This window comes from Agrilus planipennis, unplaced genomic scaffold, assembly GCF_000699045.2.
Source record: "Agrilus planipennis isolate EAB-ADULT unplaced genomic scaffold, Apla_2.0 scaffold226, whole genome shotgun sequence".
Taxonomy (NCBI): domain Eukaryota; kingdom Metazoa; phylum Arthropoda; class Insecta; order Coleoptera; family Buprestidae; genus Agrilus; species Agrilus planipennis.
Window position 1 is genome coordinate 489,776 of NW_020439017.1, and position 18,019 is coordinate 507,794.

General features: G+C 34.1%; 1 protein-coding gene across 6 annotated transcripts in view; it reads left to right on the forward strand.

The window, feature by feature from the left end:
* Positions 1-18,019, forward strand: part of LOC108740948 (A-kinase anchor protein 1, mitochondrial) — a 104,303-nt gene that overhangs the window by 73,723 nt on the left and 12,561 nt on the right. For 2 of the 6 annotated variants that reach the window (XM_018475486.2, XM_018475487.2), the window contains one exon: positions 5,961-5,989. The exons of 3 other annotated variants lie outside the window; for them this stretch is intronic. The gene's annotated coding sequence lies outside the window, so the exon portion shown is untranslated. Of the gene's footprint in view, positions 1-5,960; positions 5,990-10,172; positions 10,278-18,019 lie in introns of those variants that run through there. One more of the 6 variants, XM_018475484.1, reaches the window with a different exon arrangement.

The following is an 18,019-nucleotide window of genomic DNA, read 5'->3' on the forward strand; positions in this document are numbered from 1 at the left end:
ATTATCTTTATTTATAAATGGTTATCAGTAAGTATTCTGTAATCAATAATTTTAATTAACTTCTTTGGTGTTTTTGATAAATTTTCACGATTTGTTTGAACATGAGTTACATTAATCTTGAAATTAGTTTTTAAATATATTAGTTGGAACTCCTCCTGGACGGTTGGTCAAACACGTATGTACATTTTAATAGTGGCGATCCCCCATACCATACCATAACCTAACCTAACCATAGCCTCTTCCATATGTGAATAGGAAAATCTTTTTTTCACCATAGCTTAACCTAAGCTCACGCTTCAGGAAAATCTTTTCCACTATATTTTAACATAGTTCTGGAGCATAGCGTAAAGATGGCTGCACATTCTATTTTTCATAAATAATCACATACTGATACCATTACTCGAAATGCGAAATTCTTCCACCCCATGTCACACAAACACAAACGAATTTTTTTTTCATTCAAGTCTTGTCAGACTTCCGTTGCTTCAAGAAGATTAAAACAGGAAATTAGATAATATTTTTGGCAAGTGGAACCTTTGATCAAGATTGTTGAAAGAAAATTTTGTTTTATTACAATCAAACGAAATCCATTTTCCTTTGTATTTCACCTGTTGTTAATATGAATTACCATTCAACGGATATCATGACAATGAAACCTTCTTTAAATGACAAATAAAATATGAACCATTATTATGGGCTCAATTTTTCTAATTCAGTTTGAAAATATATCTGTTCTATGTAATAACAAATTCTGTTGTTATATTTATTTATATTGCTTGCTGACAGAACGACCTCTTCATAGACAACAACATTTGCCAAAAAGAATTTGTTATTGCCCGAGTTGTAGCAGCAACGAGCCACTAAACAAATCACTTGCAGTTAAGGAGCCTACCAAGCGTATTAAATAAATAGGATAATGACCTAATGAGCAATAGGTACATTAAGTAATTATTTTCAGAAGAAAATTATTCTACTCTTTGTCTTGTTCTAACAACTAAGTCGCTGCTGCCAACTAAAGAGATGGCGTTTTTTTTTGATAAAGTCGGCTTAAAAACTGGACTCTTTATCCTTATTAGTTTTGATTCTGCAAGTAATTGAATCATCATCATAAGGTCGTCAGTTCTGAGACTGGTTGGACACGCACCTCCACTCTTCTAACTAATCTTGGTAACTGAATAAAATTTGTAAAATGATTATTCCACACGTTCACTAAATGTATTGGGTTGTTCGGAAAGTCATTTCGTTTTTTCCCCGACAGAGGATTTAATTGTATTCTTTTGCGCCCAACTTCACATTTAAGCCGTCTAATTTTTATATGCTTTGAGAGCTCATATAGCAAGGCTTGTGTGTGAAAAATTCCAATTAATTCTACGCAGTAGTTTTTGATTGGTGCCCTTTTAAATATGGAGAGCGATAAGCAGCATTTTCGACATATCTTACTGTTTTACTACAGAAAGGGCAAAAATGCTGTTCAAGCCAGAAAGAAATTGACTGATGTGTATGGAGAAGGTGTGTTGACAGTACGCCAGTGCCAGAACTGGTTCGCTAAATTTCGATCCGGCAATTTTGATGTCGAAGATGCACCACGTTCGGGAAGGCCGGTTGAAGCTGATAAAGACGCGATAAAGGCATTAGTTGATGTGAACCGGCGAATAACAACACGTGAGATCGGATTGAGGTTAAATTTATCAAATTCAACAGTTTATGACCACTTGAAAGGCCTGGGATTATCCTCGAAGCTCGATGTATGGGTTCCCCATGTTCTCACAGAGAGAAATCTGTGTCGCCGCATTGACGTCTGCGATTCGCTTCTCAAACGTCACGAAAATGATCCGTTTTTGAAGCGCATCATCACTGGGGACGAAAAATGGGTTGTATACAACAACGTCAAACGCAAGAGGTCATGGAGCAAAAAAGATGAACCGGCTCAAACCATTTCCAAAGCCGATATTCACCAAAAAAAGGTGATGCTGTCTGTTTGGTGGGATTTTAAAGGAATCGTTTTTTTTGAGCTTTTACCGGATAACACAACGATTAATTCGGAAGTCTACTGTCATCAGCTGGACAAACTGAATGATGCACTTCAACAGAAAAGGTCAGAACTAATCAACAGGAAAGGTGTAGTGTTTCACCAAGACAACGCGAGACCTCACACAAGTTTGGTCACTCGCCAAAAGCTTTTACAGCTTGAATGGGATACAATGCTACACCCACCATATTCTCCAGACCTGGCACCATCGGATTATTATTTGTTCCGGTCACTCCAAAATTTTTTAGACGGTAAAACCTTCACCTCAAATGAGGAGGTCAAAAACCTCCTCGATCAGTTTTTTGCCAGCAAAGACCAAAAATTTTATGAGCGTGGAATTATGCTACTACCAGAAAGATGGCAAAAGGTGTTGGACCAGAACGGTCAATATATAACTTAATAAAGTATTTGTTTATTATACGAAAACTGTCTTTCATTTCCACAAAAAAAAAACGAAATGACTCCGAACAACCCTATAATATAACCAACACAAGCGCGTCTACGTTACAGTACAAAAAATATACGCGACACCAGCACCATCTACTAAATATACTGCACACAAACGTAAAGGACATGATCATGTCAACACTTACTTCGTTCGTATTGTCTTTTCCTAGCGTAACCTTATCGTCCTTTAAAAAGTAATAAAATAAACATACATAAATTAATAAGAAACAAAAGCATACGATTGACCGGTACGCCATACGGCACAGCCTATAAATTGTTCAATAAAGCAAGATGATTATGCATATTCCCGTGTTGTGCTTGCGTACAGTATATTTAATTAGTAGCTGTGCTGATACTGCGTATATTTCCGGATTTTAGGATGAGTGCTATGCTATGAGGATATAATTCGCATGCACGCATGCATGCATCGTAATGTGAAAGCTTATTTTGATGCGAAGGTTAGGTGTTTCATTATTTAGAAATGTAGCGCTCCTAGTGACATCGCCGCTACGTCATTCCAAAGTTTTTTAAAAATATTATCTTTGCGTTACATTTTTATATGGTTTTTACATGTATTAAAAATGTGACGTTATAAATACGTTAACAATAGGTATTGTTGTGTTTTAATTATCGTTTCAAATATCTGCATAATGGATGTGGAAATAAGTAATTCTAGATCGCTCTGTTAGCCCATATACATAGGCTGAAATAACGACTTTATTTACATTTATCGCCGGTTTATTTTTATTAATCCCCAATTTTCTACGGTATGCGTAGTAATTAACGTAGCGTAATTTGTTCTTAAAAGGCTTGAAGAAACCGAATTGAATGTAAACAAAACACCTTTTTGTTTGTTCATTACGTATTAAGTAATTTAACTGTGAACATGAGCGTTTCTACGTTCTCAGCAACTTTTTTCAGCATTAAACGAATTGTTATGAGCTAGTCTGAAACGGTTTCTCATTGGCATTCCCAAGGTGATAATTTTCATTCAGTGTTGCGTTCAGATGATAATAATAATAGACATCTTGTCGGATACAATTCTCTATTGTCTATAACATTTCTCTAACGCACTGTATTCATATACGTATACACCTAGTTAATGTACAATAAAATGGAAATGGAATACATAACAAAATAATAAATTTACCTCAAGTAAAAATAAATGGTTGAACAAAATGTTTATACATATTCATGTACAGACACTGTCTTATTATTATTATTGTTTTCTTGCAATCGTGATGTAATTGCGGTTTCTATTCTGTAATGTCTGATGAATTCTTATTATACAGGAGTGCTAATTAGGTGTACGGGGATGAAGAAGTAGCGTCAAACTGAAAGTGAAGGCTACAAGGCCTTAAGGAGTATCCGAAAGGCGATTTTTTAAAAATTACAGGTTAGGTTAGGTTAGATCAGATTAGGTTATAAATATTTCATGTAAATAAATATCAGAAGCGCGTTCGATAACGCACACAACACATAACTGTTCGCGTAATAAAAAGTGTTTCTCGAGAGGTTTCCAGAAAAATCAGGAACTAATCGAAAAAGCTGAACTATTGAGTATATAGACGACACTGGAAGCGGAAGCGGAAGTCTGTCGAATATAGATAGTTTATTCAATCCAAGTGATACAGAATAGTGCAAACGAAACGATTGATAAAAGATATAATCATAGGTGGGACGAAATTCATGAATTGGCAATTATTTACGAACTGACGGTTGCTGGACAATCAAAAATAAACAAGAGAGTTGTAAATAATAGTTGTGAAGCAGAGAAAAGAATATTTACTGATACTTTCCTACAATACTCGAAAGTTAAAAAATTTTAATAACAGTTGTGTTGTGAATCCTTAGATCCCATTTTTGTGAGCCGTCATATTGAAGTATAGAATTATCACATTGATATCACTAGTAGGATATAATTTATGCCAGTTACAAGAAACCAAGTAACAATCATGAAGAAATAAATGAAAATTTTGATGTAAATGCTTGAAGAATTGAAGGAAAATTGAAAACAGATCAGGGGGAATTGATAACGTCGGGGAATAATTTAAGGAGATTTCAAAATAATAAACATGGAGTTAGAAGAACTAAAAGAAGAATTAAAGAGAGTAAGGACAGAAATGTATAATAAAGAAATAAAAGAAATACAAGAAAAATTACATGAAATAACACTCACTCTGAATTGTTGGAAATCTTCAAACTCATTTAGGAAAGTAAGGATGTCGAAAGTAAAACGTTTGATGTAAAAGTTTCCATGGTTCGTCTACCTCAAACAGTTCGAAACTGTAGCGGAAAAAGCCATGAGACGATTTCAAGATCCTTGTGGACCGATTGGAGATGCATTACGGTGATAAGTATCTACAACGGATGTATCAAGCTCAGCATGGTAAGGAAACTCTCCAACGATCAGAAACGAACGTCGCTATTGGATGGTTTGTGCGGTTGTCATATCCTAGTAAACCGCAAGCTTTTGGATAATTAATTATTTAGAATTATCGAAGTTGTAATTTCACTCTTCCGATGGAAGATTTTTTACGATTATATACTAGTAAACCGACTAGTATCCTAATCCAGGAATGTTGCCGATAAGAACAGTTTCTTGTCCTTTTTTGAGAAAAACATCCCGGAGTGTACTCATCGTCGGCGAATACACATGGTGGTCACATTACTGCAAAACCCTGTAAAAATCAGGGAATTTGGTATTTAAAAATCTGTGGTCACCGTGATACAGCGTTGTCTTAGTATTCTTGTTAAATAATTTTTTAGTCCTCAGTACATGCGATAGATATCAGCGAACATTAATCTACTTACTAAAAACCAGGCAACTTAATAATAAAAATTTCCAATGGTTTCAAGTACTTCGTTACTTTTCTGTCAGTAAGTAAACACAGATATGAATGCGACAATAAATAAAATAGATAATTTAATTAAAAACCAGAAGTTTCCTTAGGTTTCCCTACCTACACGCGAACCCTCCTCTATTGTCTATGTTGTAAAATGTCTTTTGGAGTACAGTAACAGTTACTTTACGTGCACGTGACCGATTAATCTCAAATTATTTCGTCGTAACTGTTTCATAGTCAGCGAAAAACTGTTAAATTTAGGAACCTGCTTCGTCAGCACAACCAATGTCTTAATAAATAATTAGTTCAAGTAACTATTAGCATTCGAATTGGTGGAAAAACTAACGCATACTAACATCTATCTTTGTCCTTCACTAAATCAGCAGAAATAGAAAAAAATTGCGGTCACGTATGACTACGTTATGTGTTTATTTAATGCGATGGAACCAAAAAATTACCATCGCTTTTGTTTGTAGATAGCAAACTATATTTAAGTAACATAATTTGAAAGATTTTCCTTTTTTTCTTTCAATAGTAACGCACTGCAGAGATTGGAAATAATAAAAAATAGTTAAATTATTTTGTTTGTTGAAACGATTATGATTTCAGCTTTATAATAGTGTTTTTCTTTTCTCCAGGCTAGCCACTCTAAGGAAAAGGAGGAAAGGTCAGGAAATTCGGTAGTTTATTTAATTGAAATCCCGGATTTTTTATTTGTGAAATGCTTCAACTAGTGCTAAGTATTTGTCAACTGTTATCTTAGTTTACAAGTGTTAGTACCAAGTAATTTATTGGCATGCAGATTCAAAGCTAATGTAGGGTAAAAATGATTTTTTTTTTATTGTAAAAATTATCGATCAAGTAAGATTATGGTCTAAATTTAAACTTAAAGAAGCTTTGCAATTAAGGCGAAACATCGATGATAGTTTTTCCAAATAAAAAGAAAAAACGTTATTCTGCCCTTTAAGGTTTTAAATCTACACTATAATTGAAAAAATGGAGAAAAAACGAAAACTAGAGCAAATAATCTATACAAAAGAATATTTTAGCTTGTGAGCAAATTATTCTAAAGGATGCTGCAATTTATATCATTATTAACTGAAATTGAATGATAAGATTAAGTGGATATTTTATATTGATAAACAGTGATAAAGCGAGAGGAGAGAGTGTTCTGCAAATGCTTACTACTTTATTTCTAGAAAGTTAATTCATCTATTCTTTTAACTTGTAAAGGCTCGTATCTGGCACTATCCTGATGCTACCTATTAGTAGTGCAGAATAAAGCGGACCAACAAAACTAATTAGCGGTGCATTTAGTTATTAAAATAATAACCCATAGACGTTTAATTGTTTGGAATTTTATATTCAAGTTACATCTACTGCACACCTTGAACTACACACTATGTACATCGAACTTGTTTGTATGCTGTCTGCATTGTGATCTGTGTTTGAAATTATATGAATCTCTTTTTCGCATTACATGATCTGATTACAACTATACTTTCCTTATATTAATGTGAAAGTTCATTTTTAATTAACAATCCCACTACAAGTTAATGAGGGAAATTTTTTTTTTGTTGCTGTTGTCACCACCCTTGCCGGGAATCGAACCCGGGGACCTTTGGCTTTACGCACCAATACTCTGACCACTAAGCTACAAGAGGTGACAACAGCAACAACCACAAAACGTACCTACTTGGTCGCAGATTTTCCCTCATTAACTTGAGGTAGTTTGTAGTGGGATTGTTAATTAAAATGAAATTTTCACATTAATATTTGATATTAAACCCTATTAAAATCTACTTTCTTTAATGGAAGCAAACAGTCGCAGGTAATAGTTAGTAAACCATTGCATGTATTACGGTTTCAGTTGGCCTTTGAAAAATGACATGCGTTGTCGATTGTTAATCTATATTACGTATGGTGAAAACTACAGGTCTCTTTACAATATAGATGTTTTATAGAGTAAGCTAGAAAAGGCTGCGATGAGACGTTGTCTTTAATAGATATACTTCGTCTACTTTCTGTAGCGATGTGGCCTTCAGCTTGACCGGCGCAAAGTAGAAAAGAACAGCACTAGGCCAGAAAAGGAAGGAAACAACTCTCTGTCAAATTCTTAACTGGTGAGGAGCGTATAATTCGTACAGTACTTCACGGAAAAATTGACCATTTTATCCACTACAAATTTACTACTGAAAATATCAACGAGATGTTTATTTATATTTGAAGACATATTAAAGGCTTTAACGCTTGTTTTCGACTCGCACTACTATTCATGATTGAATAGCTTTGTATCGTGTTTTAGAATTTGGTGATGAATGCAATTTAGAATCGTATTAAAGCGTATTACTGATTATTAATATTGTCAAAATTTGCGTGGCTCATCGTCAGGTAAATTGCTTATCATGCAATATTGCCTGAAATTCGAAAATCAGGAAATGACTTCGTATTTAGTATTGCTGTTGTATATAATGTAAACGAACTAAACACGGTTCACATAAAACATTAGTTAGCAATACTTAAAAACTGTATGAACAATACAATATAAGTATACAGATTAGGTTTATGAAGGTTATGAATATTATGATTACATAGGTAATAAGTTGTTTGTAAATTATTACATTGCAAAAAGGTAAACAAAATATTAGGTAGGTATTTTGTAATAGTGTTGTTAAGAGTTCCATTGCAAATAATTTTAATAAATAATATAAAATTTATATTTATGTAGGCTTAATGGAAGTTACAAAATGGAACTTTAATAAAACCATAACAACTGTATGTACACACTGATGAATTTAAAACACATACAAACCTACGTTAAATAATTTTTCATTTCACTGATGTTGGCTGCCTAATATTCGAAAACTAATAAAAATTCAATAATCGTTATTTGTGTGAATTACTGTATATCTACAGATTTATTATAACTATGTTATGGTTTAGTTCATTACATTTGTTTATTTATTAGTTTGGATATATAATTATCAGTTATCCGCAAAAAAATAAATTATTACATGAATGTTTGTCAGAGAATGAGCAGTAGAAAGGATCGAATGACTTGCAAAAAATTGTTACGCTAATCTTTGCCAAAACAATTAGCATCAATGTGCAAGATCCCATATCCCATCCGTTATTAAACCATAATAGTTGACCATCTTCACATCTTCAAGGATGTAAGGCACGGAAGAATGATGTTCTATACCTAATACATACAGGCGGAGATAACTTCATCCTCATAAGGTCGTCAGTCCTGAGACTGATTGGACACGCACCTCCATTCCTTCCTATCCTGAGCTAATCTTCGCATTTCCCTAAAACTACCATATCATATCCTTAACTATTTGCGAACAGTAATCTAATCTAGGTCTACCTCTACTCCTCTTAACTCCTGTTTCTGTCTCTAATAAGTCTGTGTTTAGACTTTCATGCCTGAGAAGATGTCCTGCCAACCTATCTCGGCTATTTCGTATTGACTTCCATAGAGTCCTATGTTCTCCAATTTTTTCTAATACCTCTTCATTTTTAACCTTCTCTATCCACGATATCTTCATCATTCGCCTGCAACACTGCATTTCGAACGCTTCCAACCTTTCCTTTTTTGCGGCGCCCACTGTCCTTATTTCGTATCCGTACAACGTCGCGGCGCTCAGAACATACACCTTTAACAATCTTTTTCGAATTTCTAAATTAACCGTTCACGAGCATAGAAGTGACTTCTTTTTATCGAAGGCGAGTCGACCCTGCGCTATACTATGCTTTATATCTCTACTACTTCTTCCGTCCTGACTTATCTGACTTCCCAGATAGCAAAAGTCAGCAAGTTATTCTAATTTTTCGTCTCCTATCTTTATGTTCGCTCTTTCCCTACTTTTTCTACCCTTGCATACCAGTACTTTTGATTTGGTTTATTTATTTCCGTGCAATACTATTCCACTTCCATTTTATTTAAAGCTGTCACTAACTCCTCTTTGCTAGATGCTAATCAATTTTCAAGTATATTTAACATTGTGTCCCATTTATCATTGTCAAAAGCTTTTACTAAATCAACGCGCATTCAATAACGTTATTATTATGAATTATGACTGCTGAAAAACGTCATGTTGAATTACTACAAACAGTGCAGTGAACGCCATCTATAGAAAATTATTACATTTTGTAAATTTATAAATGTTCAATAAAGTCCATAAAAATACCGACTTGTCGAACTGAAACCACTACGCAGCGTTGCTATTGTAGGTACCTCCCCTACTTGGTAGGAACGTAACCAGACGTGGATATGGACCTTGTCGAGCATATTTCAACCCCACAAAATGTAGCAGTCTTCTACAGATGGCGTTCGTTGTGCTGTGTGTAGGAATTCTTAAACGCTACCTAAAGGCAGCAGGTACAGTTGGATCTGCATCGGTCGGTCCGAGGATTTCGTCCTCGGGAATCCGACACTACCCAGTCGTACGGACGGCTTTTGTAGATTTCCCCTCTTCCACGAAAGCATTAAAAAAAAATCTGCATTCCGACGAGATTCAATGTAATGGAAATCGTTATCTACGTGTAATTTGTAGGTATTCAGCAAAATCATTATCCAGTTCATCTCTAATTTTAATATCAAATCTGCTGCGTCCTTTCTTTTTTTAAGTATTTATTTTGCTTGTGACCAATACAGAATACGTACGGAATGATTTCAAAGCATTTAATATTCTTTAGGACTTCTTTTTTCGGAATACAACTCTTTTTCCTATGTTTTGTTGATCACCCAGTACTACTACTAGAAAAGAAAATCGAATCGCGCAAACGCTTCACATCTCATAAACACGTGGCCTGTTTGAATTTGAACGTTACCTACGACAATTTGAAATCGTTTCAGTTGGTGTAGCTTTGTGTACCTAGTTCTTGTTTGATCGGAGATACTACGCGACGCAGGCGCACGTGACATTGGTTGTACAGATAGATATGAATGGGTGAGTTATTATCGTATCCAATTGCAGTTGAAAGGGAAATTGCGCAATATTGTACTTTCATTGTAGCAAAATGGAAAATTTAGTCGAAAACACAGTGATAAGATAAAGCAACATTTTAAATTAAAATCTGTTATCATTTGTTACCCAATATCTTATCAATTGATCGACTTATTTATTATTTTAAGATTACATTGTCTGACAAATGTTTTCTATTTTTAATGTTCTTTTAAAGAGACACATGATAATTTTCACAAATATTTAGGCAGTTTTAAGTTTAATTACATAAACGATTAACCAAGTAGGTAAATTTTCATGTCAATGTCAATATCAAAGTCAGTGTTAATTTACAGTATGTAATCAGTTTTTTATTCTATGAAGATTAGTGCTTGTTAAACGGCCATCACATAATTTCCTAAATTCTGTTCAGATAAAGTTGTTCAGAAGTTATTGATTTTGAGGTACCGTAGTTTAAAATTTGCCTTATTTTCAGTTTCACAATAATTTGTGACATTAACAAATGTCATTGACTGTAGGGCCGCTTCTGGAGCCGGTGACATTGAAAGTACCGTCATCTCGGAATTGTAATATTTTTAGAAAAATTGATATTTGACAATTATACGAACAAAATGGCCTTGGTACGCGTTAATTTACTTAGCCGAAAGTATATTTAAAAAAAATATTTATAATAAAAAAGAAGAAATATTTCACCATCATCGCTAATTTTAAAAAAATGTGTTGTTTTCGACAGCAGATTTCTTAATTTAAAAGAAAATGATTTACTTACCAATTTTTTTAGGCTTACCAATTGTTTTTTAGCCTAAAGGTCATGGACATACTTACTTAAAGGGTGTGAAAGAGGATAAAATTTCACCATTATCGCGAAGACACTTTTTTTTTAATTTTACGTGTTTTAATGTGATTAACAAAAATATCTTGGTATGCATGTCTAAAAGCTGTATGTATCTGGATGTATCTGGCATACCAATTCTATTTTATCGATTTCCCTTACATCTATCTTCTATATATATATAAATGAATTGCTATTCGTTAGTCTCTCTAAAACTCGAGAACGGATGGACCAATTTGGCTAATTTTGGTCTTGAATTATTTGTGGAAGTCCAGAGAAGGTGAATAAATATAAATGTTGTTAACTATCTTTCAGATTATTTGCCACAAATTATTATTTTTTTNGGATTCCTTTTGTTTATTTTAAGTTTATTTTATACAACAGTTTAGGTCTGTTATTTATCGATTGGGGCAGTACGAAGTCTGCCGGGTCAGCTAGCTATATAAAAATCACCAAGGTCAACAATTTTATTTTCGAAGAAATACTTTTACGAAATAATTATTATACAATTGTTTAAAATATTCATTATTTTTAAAATTTAAATAAACTGAAAGAATCATTTTACTTGGTTCCTTTTTTTATATTTATCCTCATGCATGTTTACTCTAAAATAAAATTATTGAACATGGTGGAAACTGATAAAATAGAATTGGTATGCCAGATATTTCCGGTAGCTTTTAGACATGCATACCAATATATTTTTGTTAATTACATTAAAACACGTATAATTAAAAAAAAGGTGTACGCGATAATGGTGAAATTTTATCCTCTTTCACATCCATTAAGTAGGTATGCCACGCCCTTTCGGCTAAAAAAATTGCTGAGTCAATAAATTAACAAATTTCCTATCGAATATAGTACAATTCTTCAAACTTCGCGAAGATAGTAAAACATTTTTTTTTTTGTTATTATAATTTTCTTTAATATACTTTCGGCTAACCCAATTAACGCGTACCAAAGTCATTTTATCCGTATAATTATCAATTACCATTTTTTTTTTAATTTTACATTTACAAGATGATGGTACTTTCAAAGTCACTCGCCTATTATGTTTCTATTGCGTTTGTCATTTTTCGCCAGTTTAGGTAAATGTCGTTCAAAATGTTCTCAGAAGAATTAGTTGTAATAGCTGCTATTTTGGACGAAGATTATCAAATGGCCCAAAAGCGAAAAACAAAGAATAGAAGGATGTGGGCGTATCGATATTAACAGATGCTGTATTTAAATGATATGCTATTTTTAAGTAATTTTATTTTGATGCAATTCAGGGCAAGTTCTATCAAAGAAATATTGCATGAAATGTATCGGTATCAGAGCGAGATGGGACCGAAACCGGCGCGATAGCGTCATTGTGAATTGTTTCTCTTGTAACAATATTTTACCGTACCAAGAGCGGATCTATAGCTTAACTCAAGCCTAAATAACATACGTCGAGTGCGCAATTGCAATAGGAGGTTTGTGTGGAGAATATTTTAAAAATGGTTACTATGTATGCTGGTAAATGTGTCAACGTATTCTAAACGATTATTTTATGAAACGGTCATTAAAAAAAGTAAAAAAAAATATTGCTAATTTTATTTACTTATTATATTTGCGTAAAAATAGTCGAGAGTGCAGGTAAAGAATGAATTCGAATAGCTATAACGCGTTAACTTTTCATTCAAATTGGATAATGTTTTTTGTCATTGAACCTGGTATGTAACATTAAACCTATGGCTTCTAAAATCCCAATTGTCAATTTTTTATCTCCACCATCCTGCGCCTCCACCGTTTCGTTTCAATATTCTTACGAAGATGAAAACATTGACGAAGTGAAGAAAATAGTATTGACCAATCGTCGAATCACCGTTAGAGAAGTAGCTGAGGACCTAAACATATCGATTGGTTTCTGTCATTCGATTTTTGCCAATGATTTGGACATGAGACGGGTCGCCGCGAAATTCGTACCAAAATTATTCAATTTCGACCAAAAACAGCATCGTGTTAACATTGCTAAGGAGCTATTTAACTGTCCGCGACGACCCAAATTTGCTCCATGCTCATAACTGGTGACGAACCATGAATTTATGGTTATGACGTGGAAACCAAAGCTCCATTATCCCAATGGAAGAAAAGACGAAAGCCAAGACCGAAAAAAGCGCGCCAACTTGGGTCGAATGTAAAGATTTTTCTTACAGTTTTCTTCGATTTCAAGGGCGTGGTGCATCATGAGTTCTTGCCACAGGGTAGAAAGGCCATGATAACGCCCCTGCTCACACATCGTTGCTTGGGCGCAAATTTTTGGCCAAAAACAACACACTAATAATGCCACAACCACCGTATTTCCTGGTCTACCCCCGTGTGATTTTTTCTTGTTCCCAAAACTGAAGAGGCCCATGAAAGCTTCGAGGATTGGAAAAAACGTTGGCACAAGTGTGTAATATCTGGTGGGGATTTCTTTGAAGGGGGCAAAATAGATATTAATGAATAAATAAATAATTTTTGAAAAAACACAAAATGCTCGTGCCCAAACATCTAGGATTATTCAGCTCAAAAAGTTGAGAAAGAATATTATCATCAACACTAGGCAAATTGCCGGAAATTATACGGAAAGAATTGTGCAAAAAAATGTTTTTTTGTATTTTCTTAAATTAACAACAGCATAGGAAGGTTCCATATTATGTTATTTTAGTTTTCAGTGAACAATGGTGTGTCGTGTTTGTTGTAATACAGGCTCGACATTTATTTTTCAATTTATCTACAACTTGACAAGTGTATTACATATCGCAGAAACCGGCGTATCTTTTACGCTTAATAAACTTGTGGTTACATGTGACTGGTTTATTTTGTATATATATATTTTTCACTTACAATATCGTCGAATGTTTCCACGCAACAATATTAGGTTGCTGCTACGGTTTCATACAAGCGGGATATTCCGTATATATACTTAAACGTCGTGTAGGTGAGGTTTTTATTATTATTGAGGAGGATGATATATTCCATCTGTTCATCAATTATGTATAGATATCAGTAGCCTCACAACTCTTTCCTCCTACCAGCTTTAAGGCCCCTACACAGTCTAGAGGGCCAATTTAGCAAATTGGGGTCTGCATCCACACATGTCAATTTACATTAAATGCCTGATATTTTAAACTAGTAAACCTCTAACATGACGCATGTACATGCATTTGAGTTAAATTTTCATAATTTTATTCGCGTGACAAAAGAAATTCATTTTTATTAGTTACTAGCGACCCACCCCAGCTTCGCAAGGGTTCAATGCTGATACTTAATATACTATTGAATGTCTTTATATACAACATTTACAGCTTTTTTGTCATTAGATAATACAAAGTGGCCCCCCGGCCGGTACCGCCGCAACCGCATGTCCCTGCATTTTAAATCTGTAATATCTTCGAAAATATTCATTTAAATTACATGCTGTAAAGAGCCATATTGATCTATATTGAATGCACAATGTATTTGAAAGTATTTAATTGGACAAGGATTAATGCTGTATTGCTTAGAATCGTTTCGTAAATAAGGCATTATTTCTAGTAAAAAGTAAAGGATAAAAAATGGTTATTGTGGGTTATCTCTAAGAGATAGACATATACCATCCCGGACTTTTTTGTAGACCTTTTTAAGATGTACAATACTGTAGTATATTATTTTGATCTATCTCGTAGGGTTTAGCCAGCGTTTGCAATGTAAGTGCAAAAAATGTGTTTATTTACGACATCACATTAGAAACCTCTAAAATTATCCGTGTTTCTCTACTATATTATGCATGTATTATACATACAGGGTGTCCCAGTTATAATAATTAAAAAAAAAACCATGGCTTCCTGACACAAAATACAACAAAAAAGTGTTATACAATTTTTCAATCCACTGACAATTGAGCTCGCAAATCGTCTTTGTAAATTTGAACGTACAATTTGTTTCATTACGGACCTGGATCTAAGCGACCAATGTCGTTCAGCTGATCTAGTGTGGATGTAATAAGTACCTCCCGGGAAGAAGCCGAATGCACTTCCACCTTGTAAAAAAAAGGTAAAAGTGAAAAAGAAATGCGTACCTTTTTAAAAAAATGTTTAAATTGTCCGCCATTCGCTTCAATGCAACACTGACAGCGACGTACCCAGTTGCTGCGAATTTTGGCCCAGATACCGGGAATATTTCGAATTATCCGATAGGCATTGGTAATGTAACTCACCACCAAGATTGAATAAGAACCGTACTAGAATGCACTATCACACTACTAATTGTCCTTATTGTAATAGACCACTAAATAAATAAACTAACACTAACAAACAAGTAAATTCCACAACAATCCAAAGCGAACTGAACAACCTGTTAGAATCTACAACATTATGTGCCTTATTTTCGAGTCACTTCCAGCAGTGTAATTATACGAGGTTATATCAATGCTTAGCTTTTTACATTTAATGAAAACAAAATAACCAAAATTGGTCCTTCTGGACACACCCTTGTATTACCCCACGTGGGGTTAATGAGCCCTGCCAGGCAAAAGTAACGTTTAACACATGTGAATGGTCAGAGTAGGTCTGCATCTTGTCTCAACTTTTACAACCATAACACATACATTTGTTTTCGTACACTAGTACGTTATGTTACAAACTTTTACCAAACGCTGGGTGGTGAGGGTTGTTTGTGCACCGCTTCTAACTATTCCGTAGCTGTTAAAATTTCTTTTCTATTTAAAATAACATAATATTCGACGTCATGGACTACATTAGGTCCACTTCAGTTTACGATCATGGGATTTTCGATTGTGATAGGTACATAGTTTTTCTAACGTGTTTAAGTCATCTAATCGACCTTAACGTGAGTGCATTTTCTTCGGCTGATCCGTAATATCACCCCAAAAACCAGCTGATTCCGACCTACTGAAGGTGAATTTTTCTACGATCAGCTGGCAATCGTAATTAATTTGCGATTGTGCAGGGCCGGCATCGAAACTGTTATAATTTTATAATTTTTTATTTTGTTTCAAAAGTCAAAAGTGTTATAACATTTTATGTTCCAAATGTCCGTAGGAATCTGTGGTATAAATATTAATTATTATAACTGGGACACCCTATATAAACCTTCCTCTTGAATCACTATCTATTAAAAAAAAACCGCGTTAAAATCCGTTACGTAGTTTTAAACAACTAAGCATACATAGGGACAGACAGCGGGAAGCGACTTTGTTTTATACTATATAGTGACTAGAAACTTTGCACTATAGCTTATTAGGTCCTGACCTGTATTGCCCCATTCAGTCTCAGTTATGAAAATCCCTATTTTAAGCTAAACGACATTGACGTGGATGCCTTATCGTATCTGGCCTTTTTCAGTTTTGTCTTATCTTACAATAATACGTCACGTCGTATTTGACCTTAATTTATGCTTTAATCATGGGAAAATTCATTGTTGCTAAAGCACATTGGAAGTTAGTGAATTTATAACAATTTAATATTTGAAAGGTGAGAGGTTTACCTGTAACAGAAAAAATTGACATATGGTCTACGAGACAAAAAGTTTGCAGCCATTGCTCTATCTACAACATTCCGATGCAAACACTACTATGATGGAATCGTATTCTCATTCGACATGCATATGCATAGGTGTACGTTTTAGATGGCATCGCGCGGGAATTATAAAGGCTTGCGCCCATGTATCAGGCACGGAACGGAAATACACAAAATACGCAACCATTTGATACTATAGAATTGGCATCATGGTTTCACTTTCATTCGAACTATTTTTACAAATAATCATATTCATTCGTAAAGGGCAAGTGTCACAACCTTTTTAGTGTTCCCATATAATGCTAAGAAACTAAGTATTTTCAGGAAAAAAATGTGTTTCATTTATTAGTTTTCCCTAAGTAGTGTTATAAAATTCAAATCTTATCATTAATTTTGCGACTAATTGTTTGTAGTACTGATCGATTGGCGCCCAATTGTCGCCTGTATGTTTATATTAAAGACATGCTTTCCCATGGTCTAATTCGGAGGAGCGGAATGAAAACGGTGAGAGTGCTTTGCGAAAATGTTTATATAATATGATTGGTCAGACGACCCGGGAAACCGAAATTAATTAAATCAGATTGGTTGGAAGAGGTGTGAATGGAATGGGAACGGATCATATAAAAAACTAAGGCGCATGATGAAAAAATTGTTCTTATGCAGTGTAAATATACCAAAAGGTATTGTTTGTAGCCGTTATGACTTTTATTAAACCACTAAAATAAAAGGGTGGTGTATTATTTTGTTTCTCCGTTTCAGTAGTTAAAAAGTTTCCTGTCATCCTGCAGTAAATCATGAAACAAATGAATGTGTTAACCATAAACGTGATGCTTCGAACATATCTATAAATGAATCCATTTCATTATCGTTTATTGTAATAATGTTCTTTTGGCGTTAGTAACAATAAGCTAAATTCTGCGAAAATACCGTGAGTCCGTTCCGTGCTGTCTTTCCGATTCCAGTGTATGTAGTACCTTAAATCGGGCAATATATGAATAATTAAGTTTTTCCTGGTCTTTAGTTGAATAGTTTAGCGAAATATATTTACTGAAGATAGTGATTAACTTGAATGTATAGATAGATAGTGTATTTATTGAAAGCGAAAAAGTGTATTGAAGTAGGTACTTCTGATACAAGAAAACGGCATTTTAACGAACGACAATAAATTGTGAGAGTATGCTTGAAATTGTATTGTGAAATTGACCGATATTATCACAATGGTTGTGTTCGCGAGCAAGGCGTGGTCACCGTGCAAGATTTATAATGTAACGAACCTGTTCCTTTTCTTTCAGTTAATTCACCTGGCAGTTCTGTTGGCTGATAAATAATGTTGGCGTATGTACTTATATTAGTAATTTTACGCTCTTTATAAC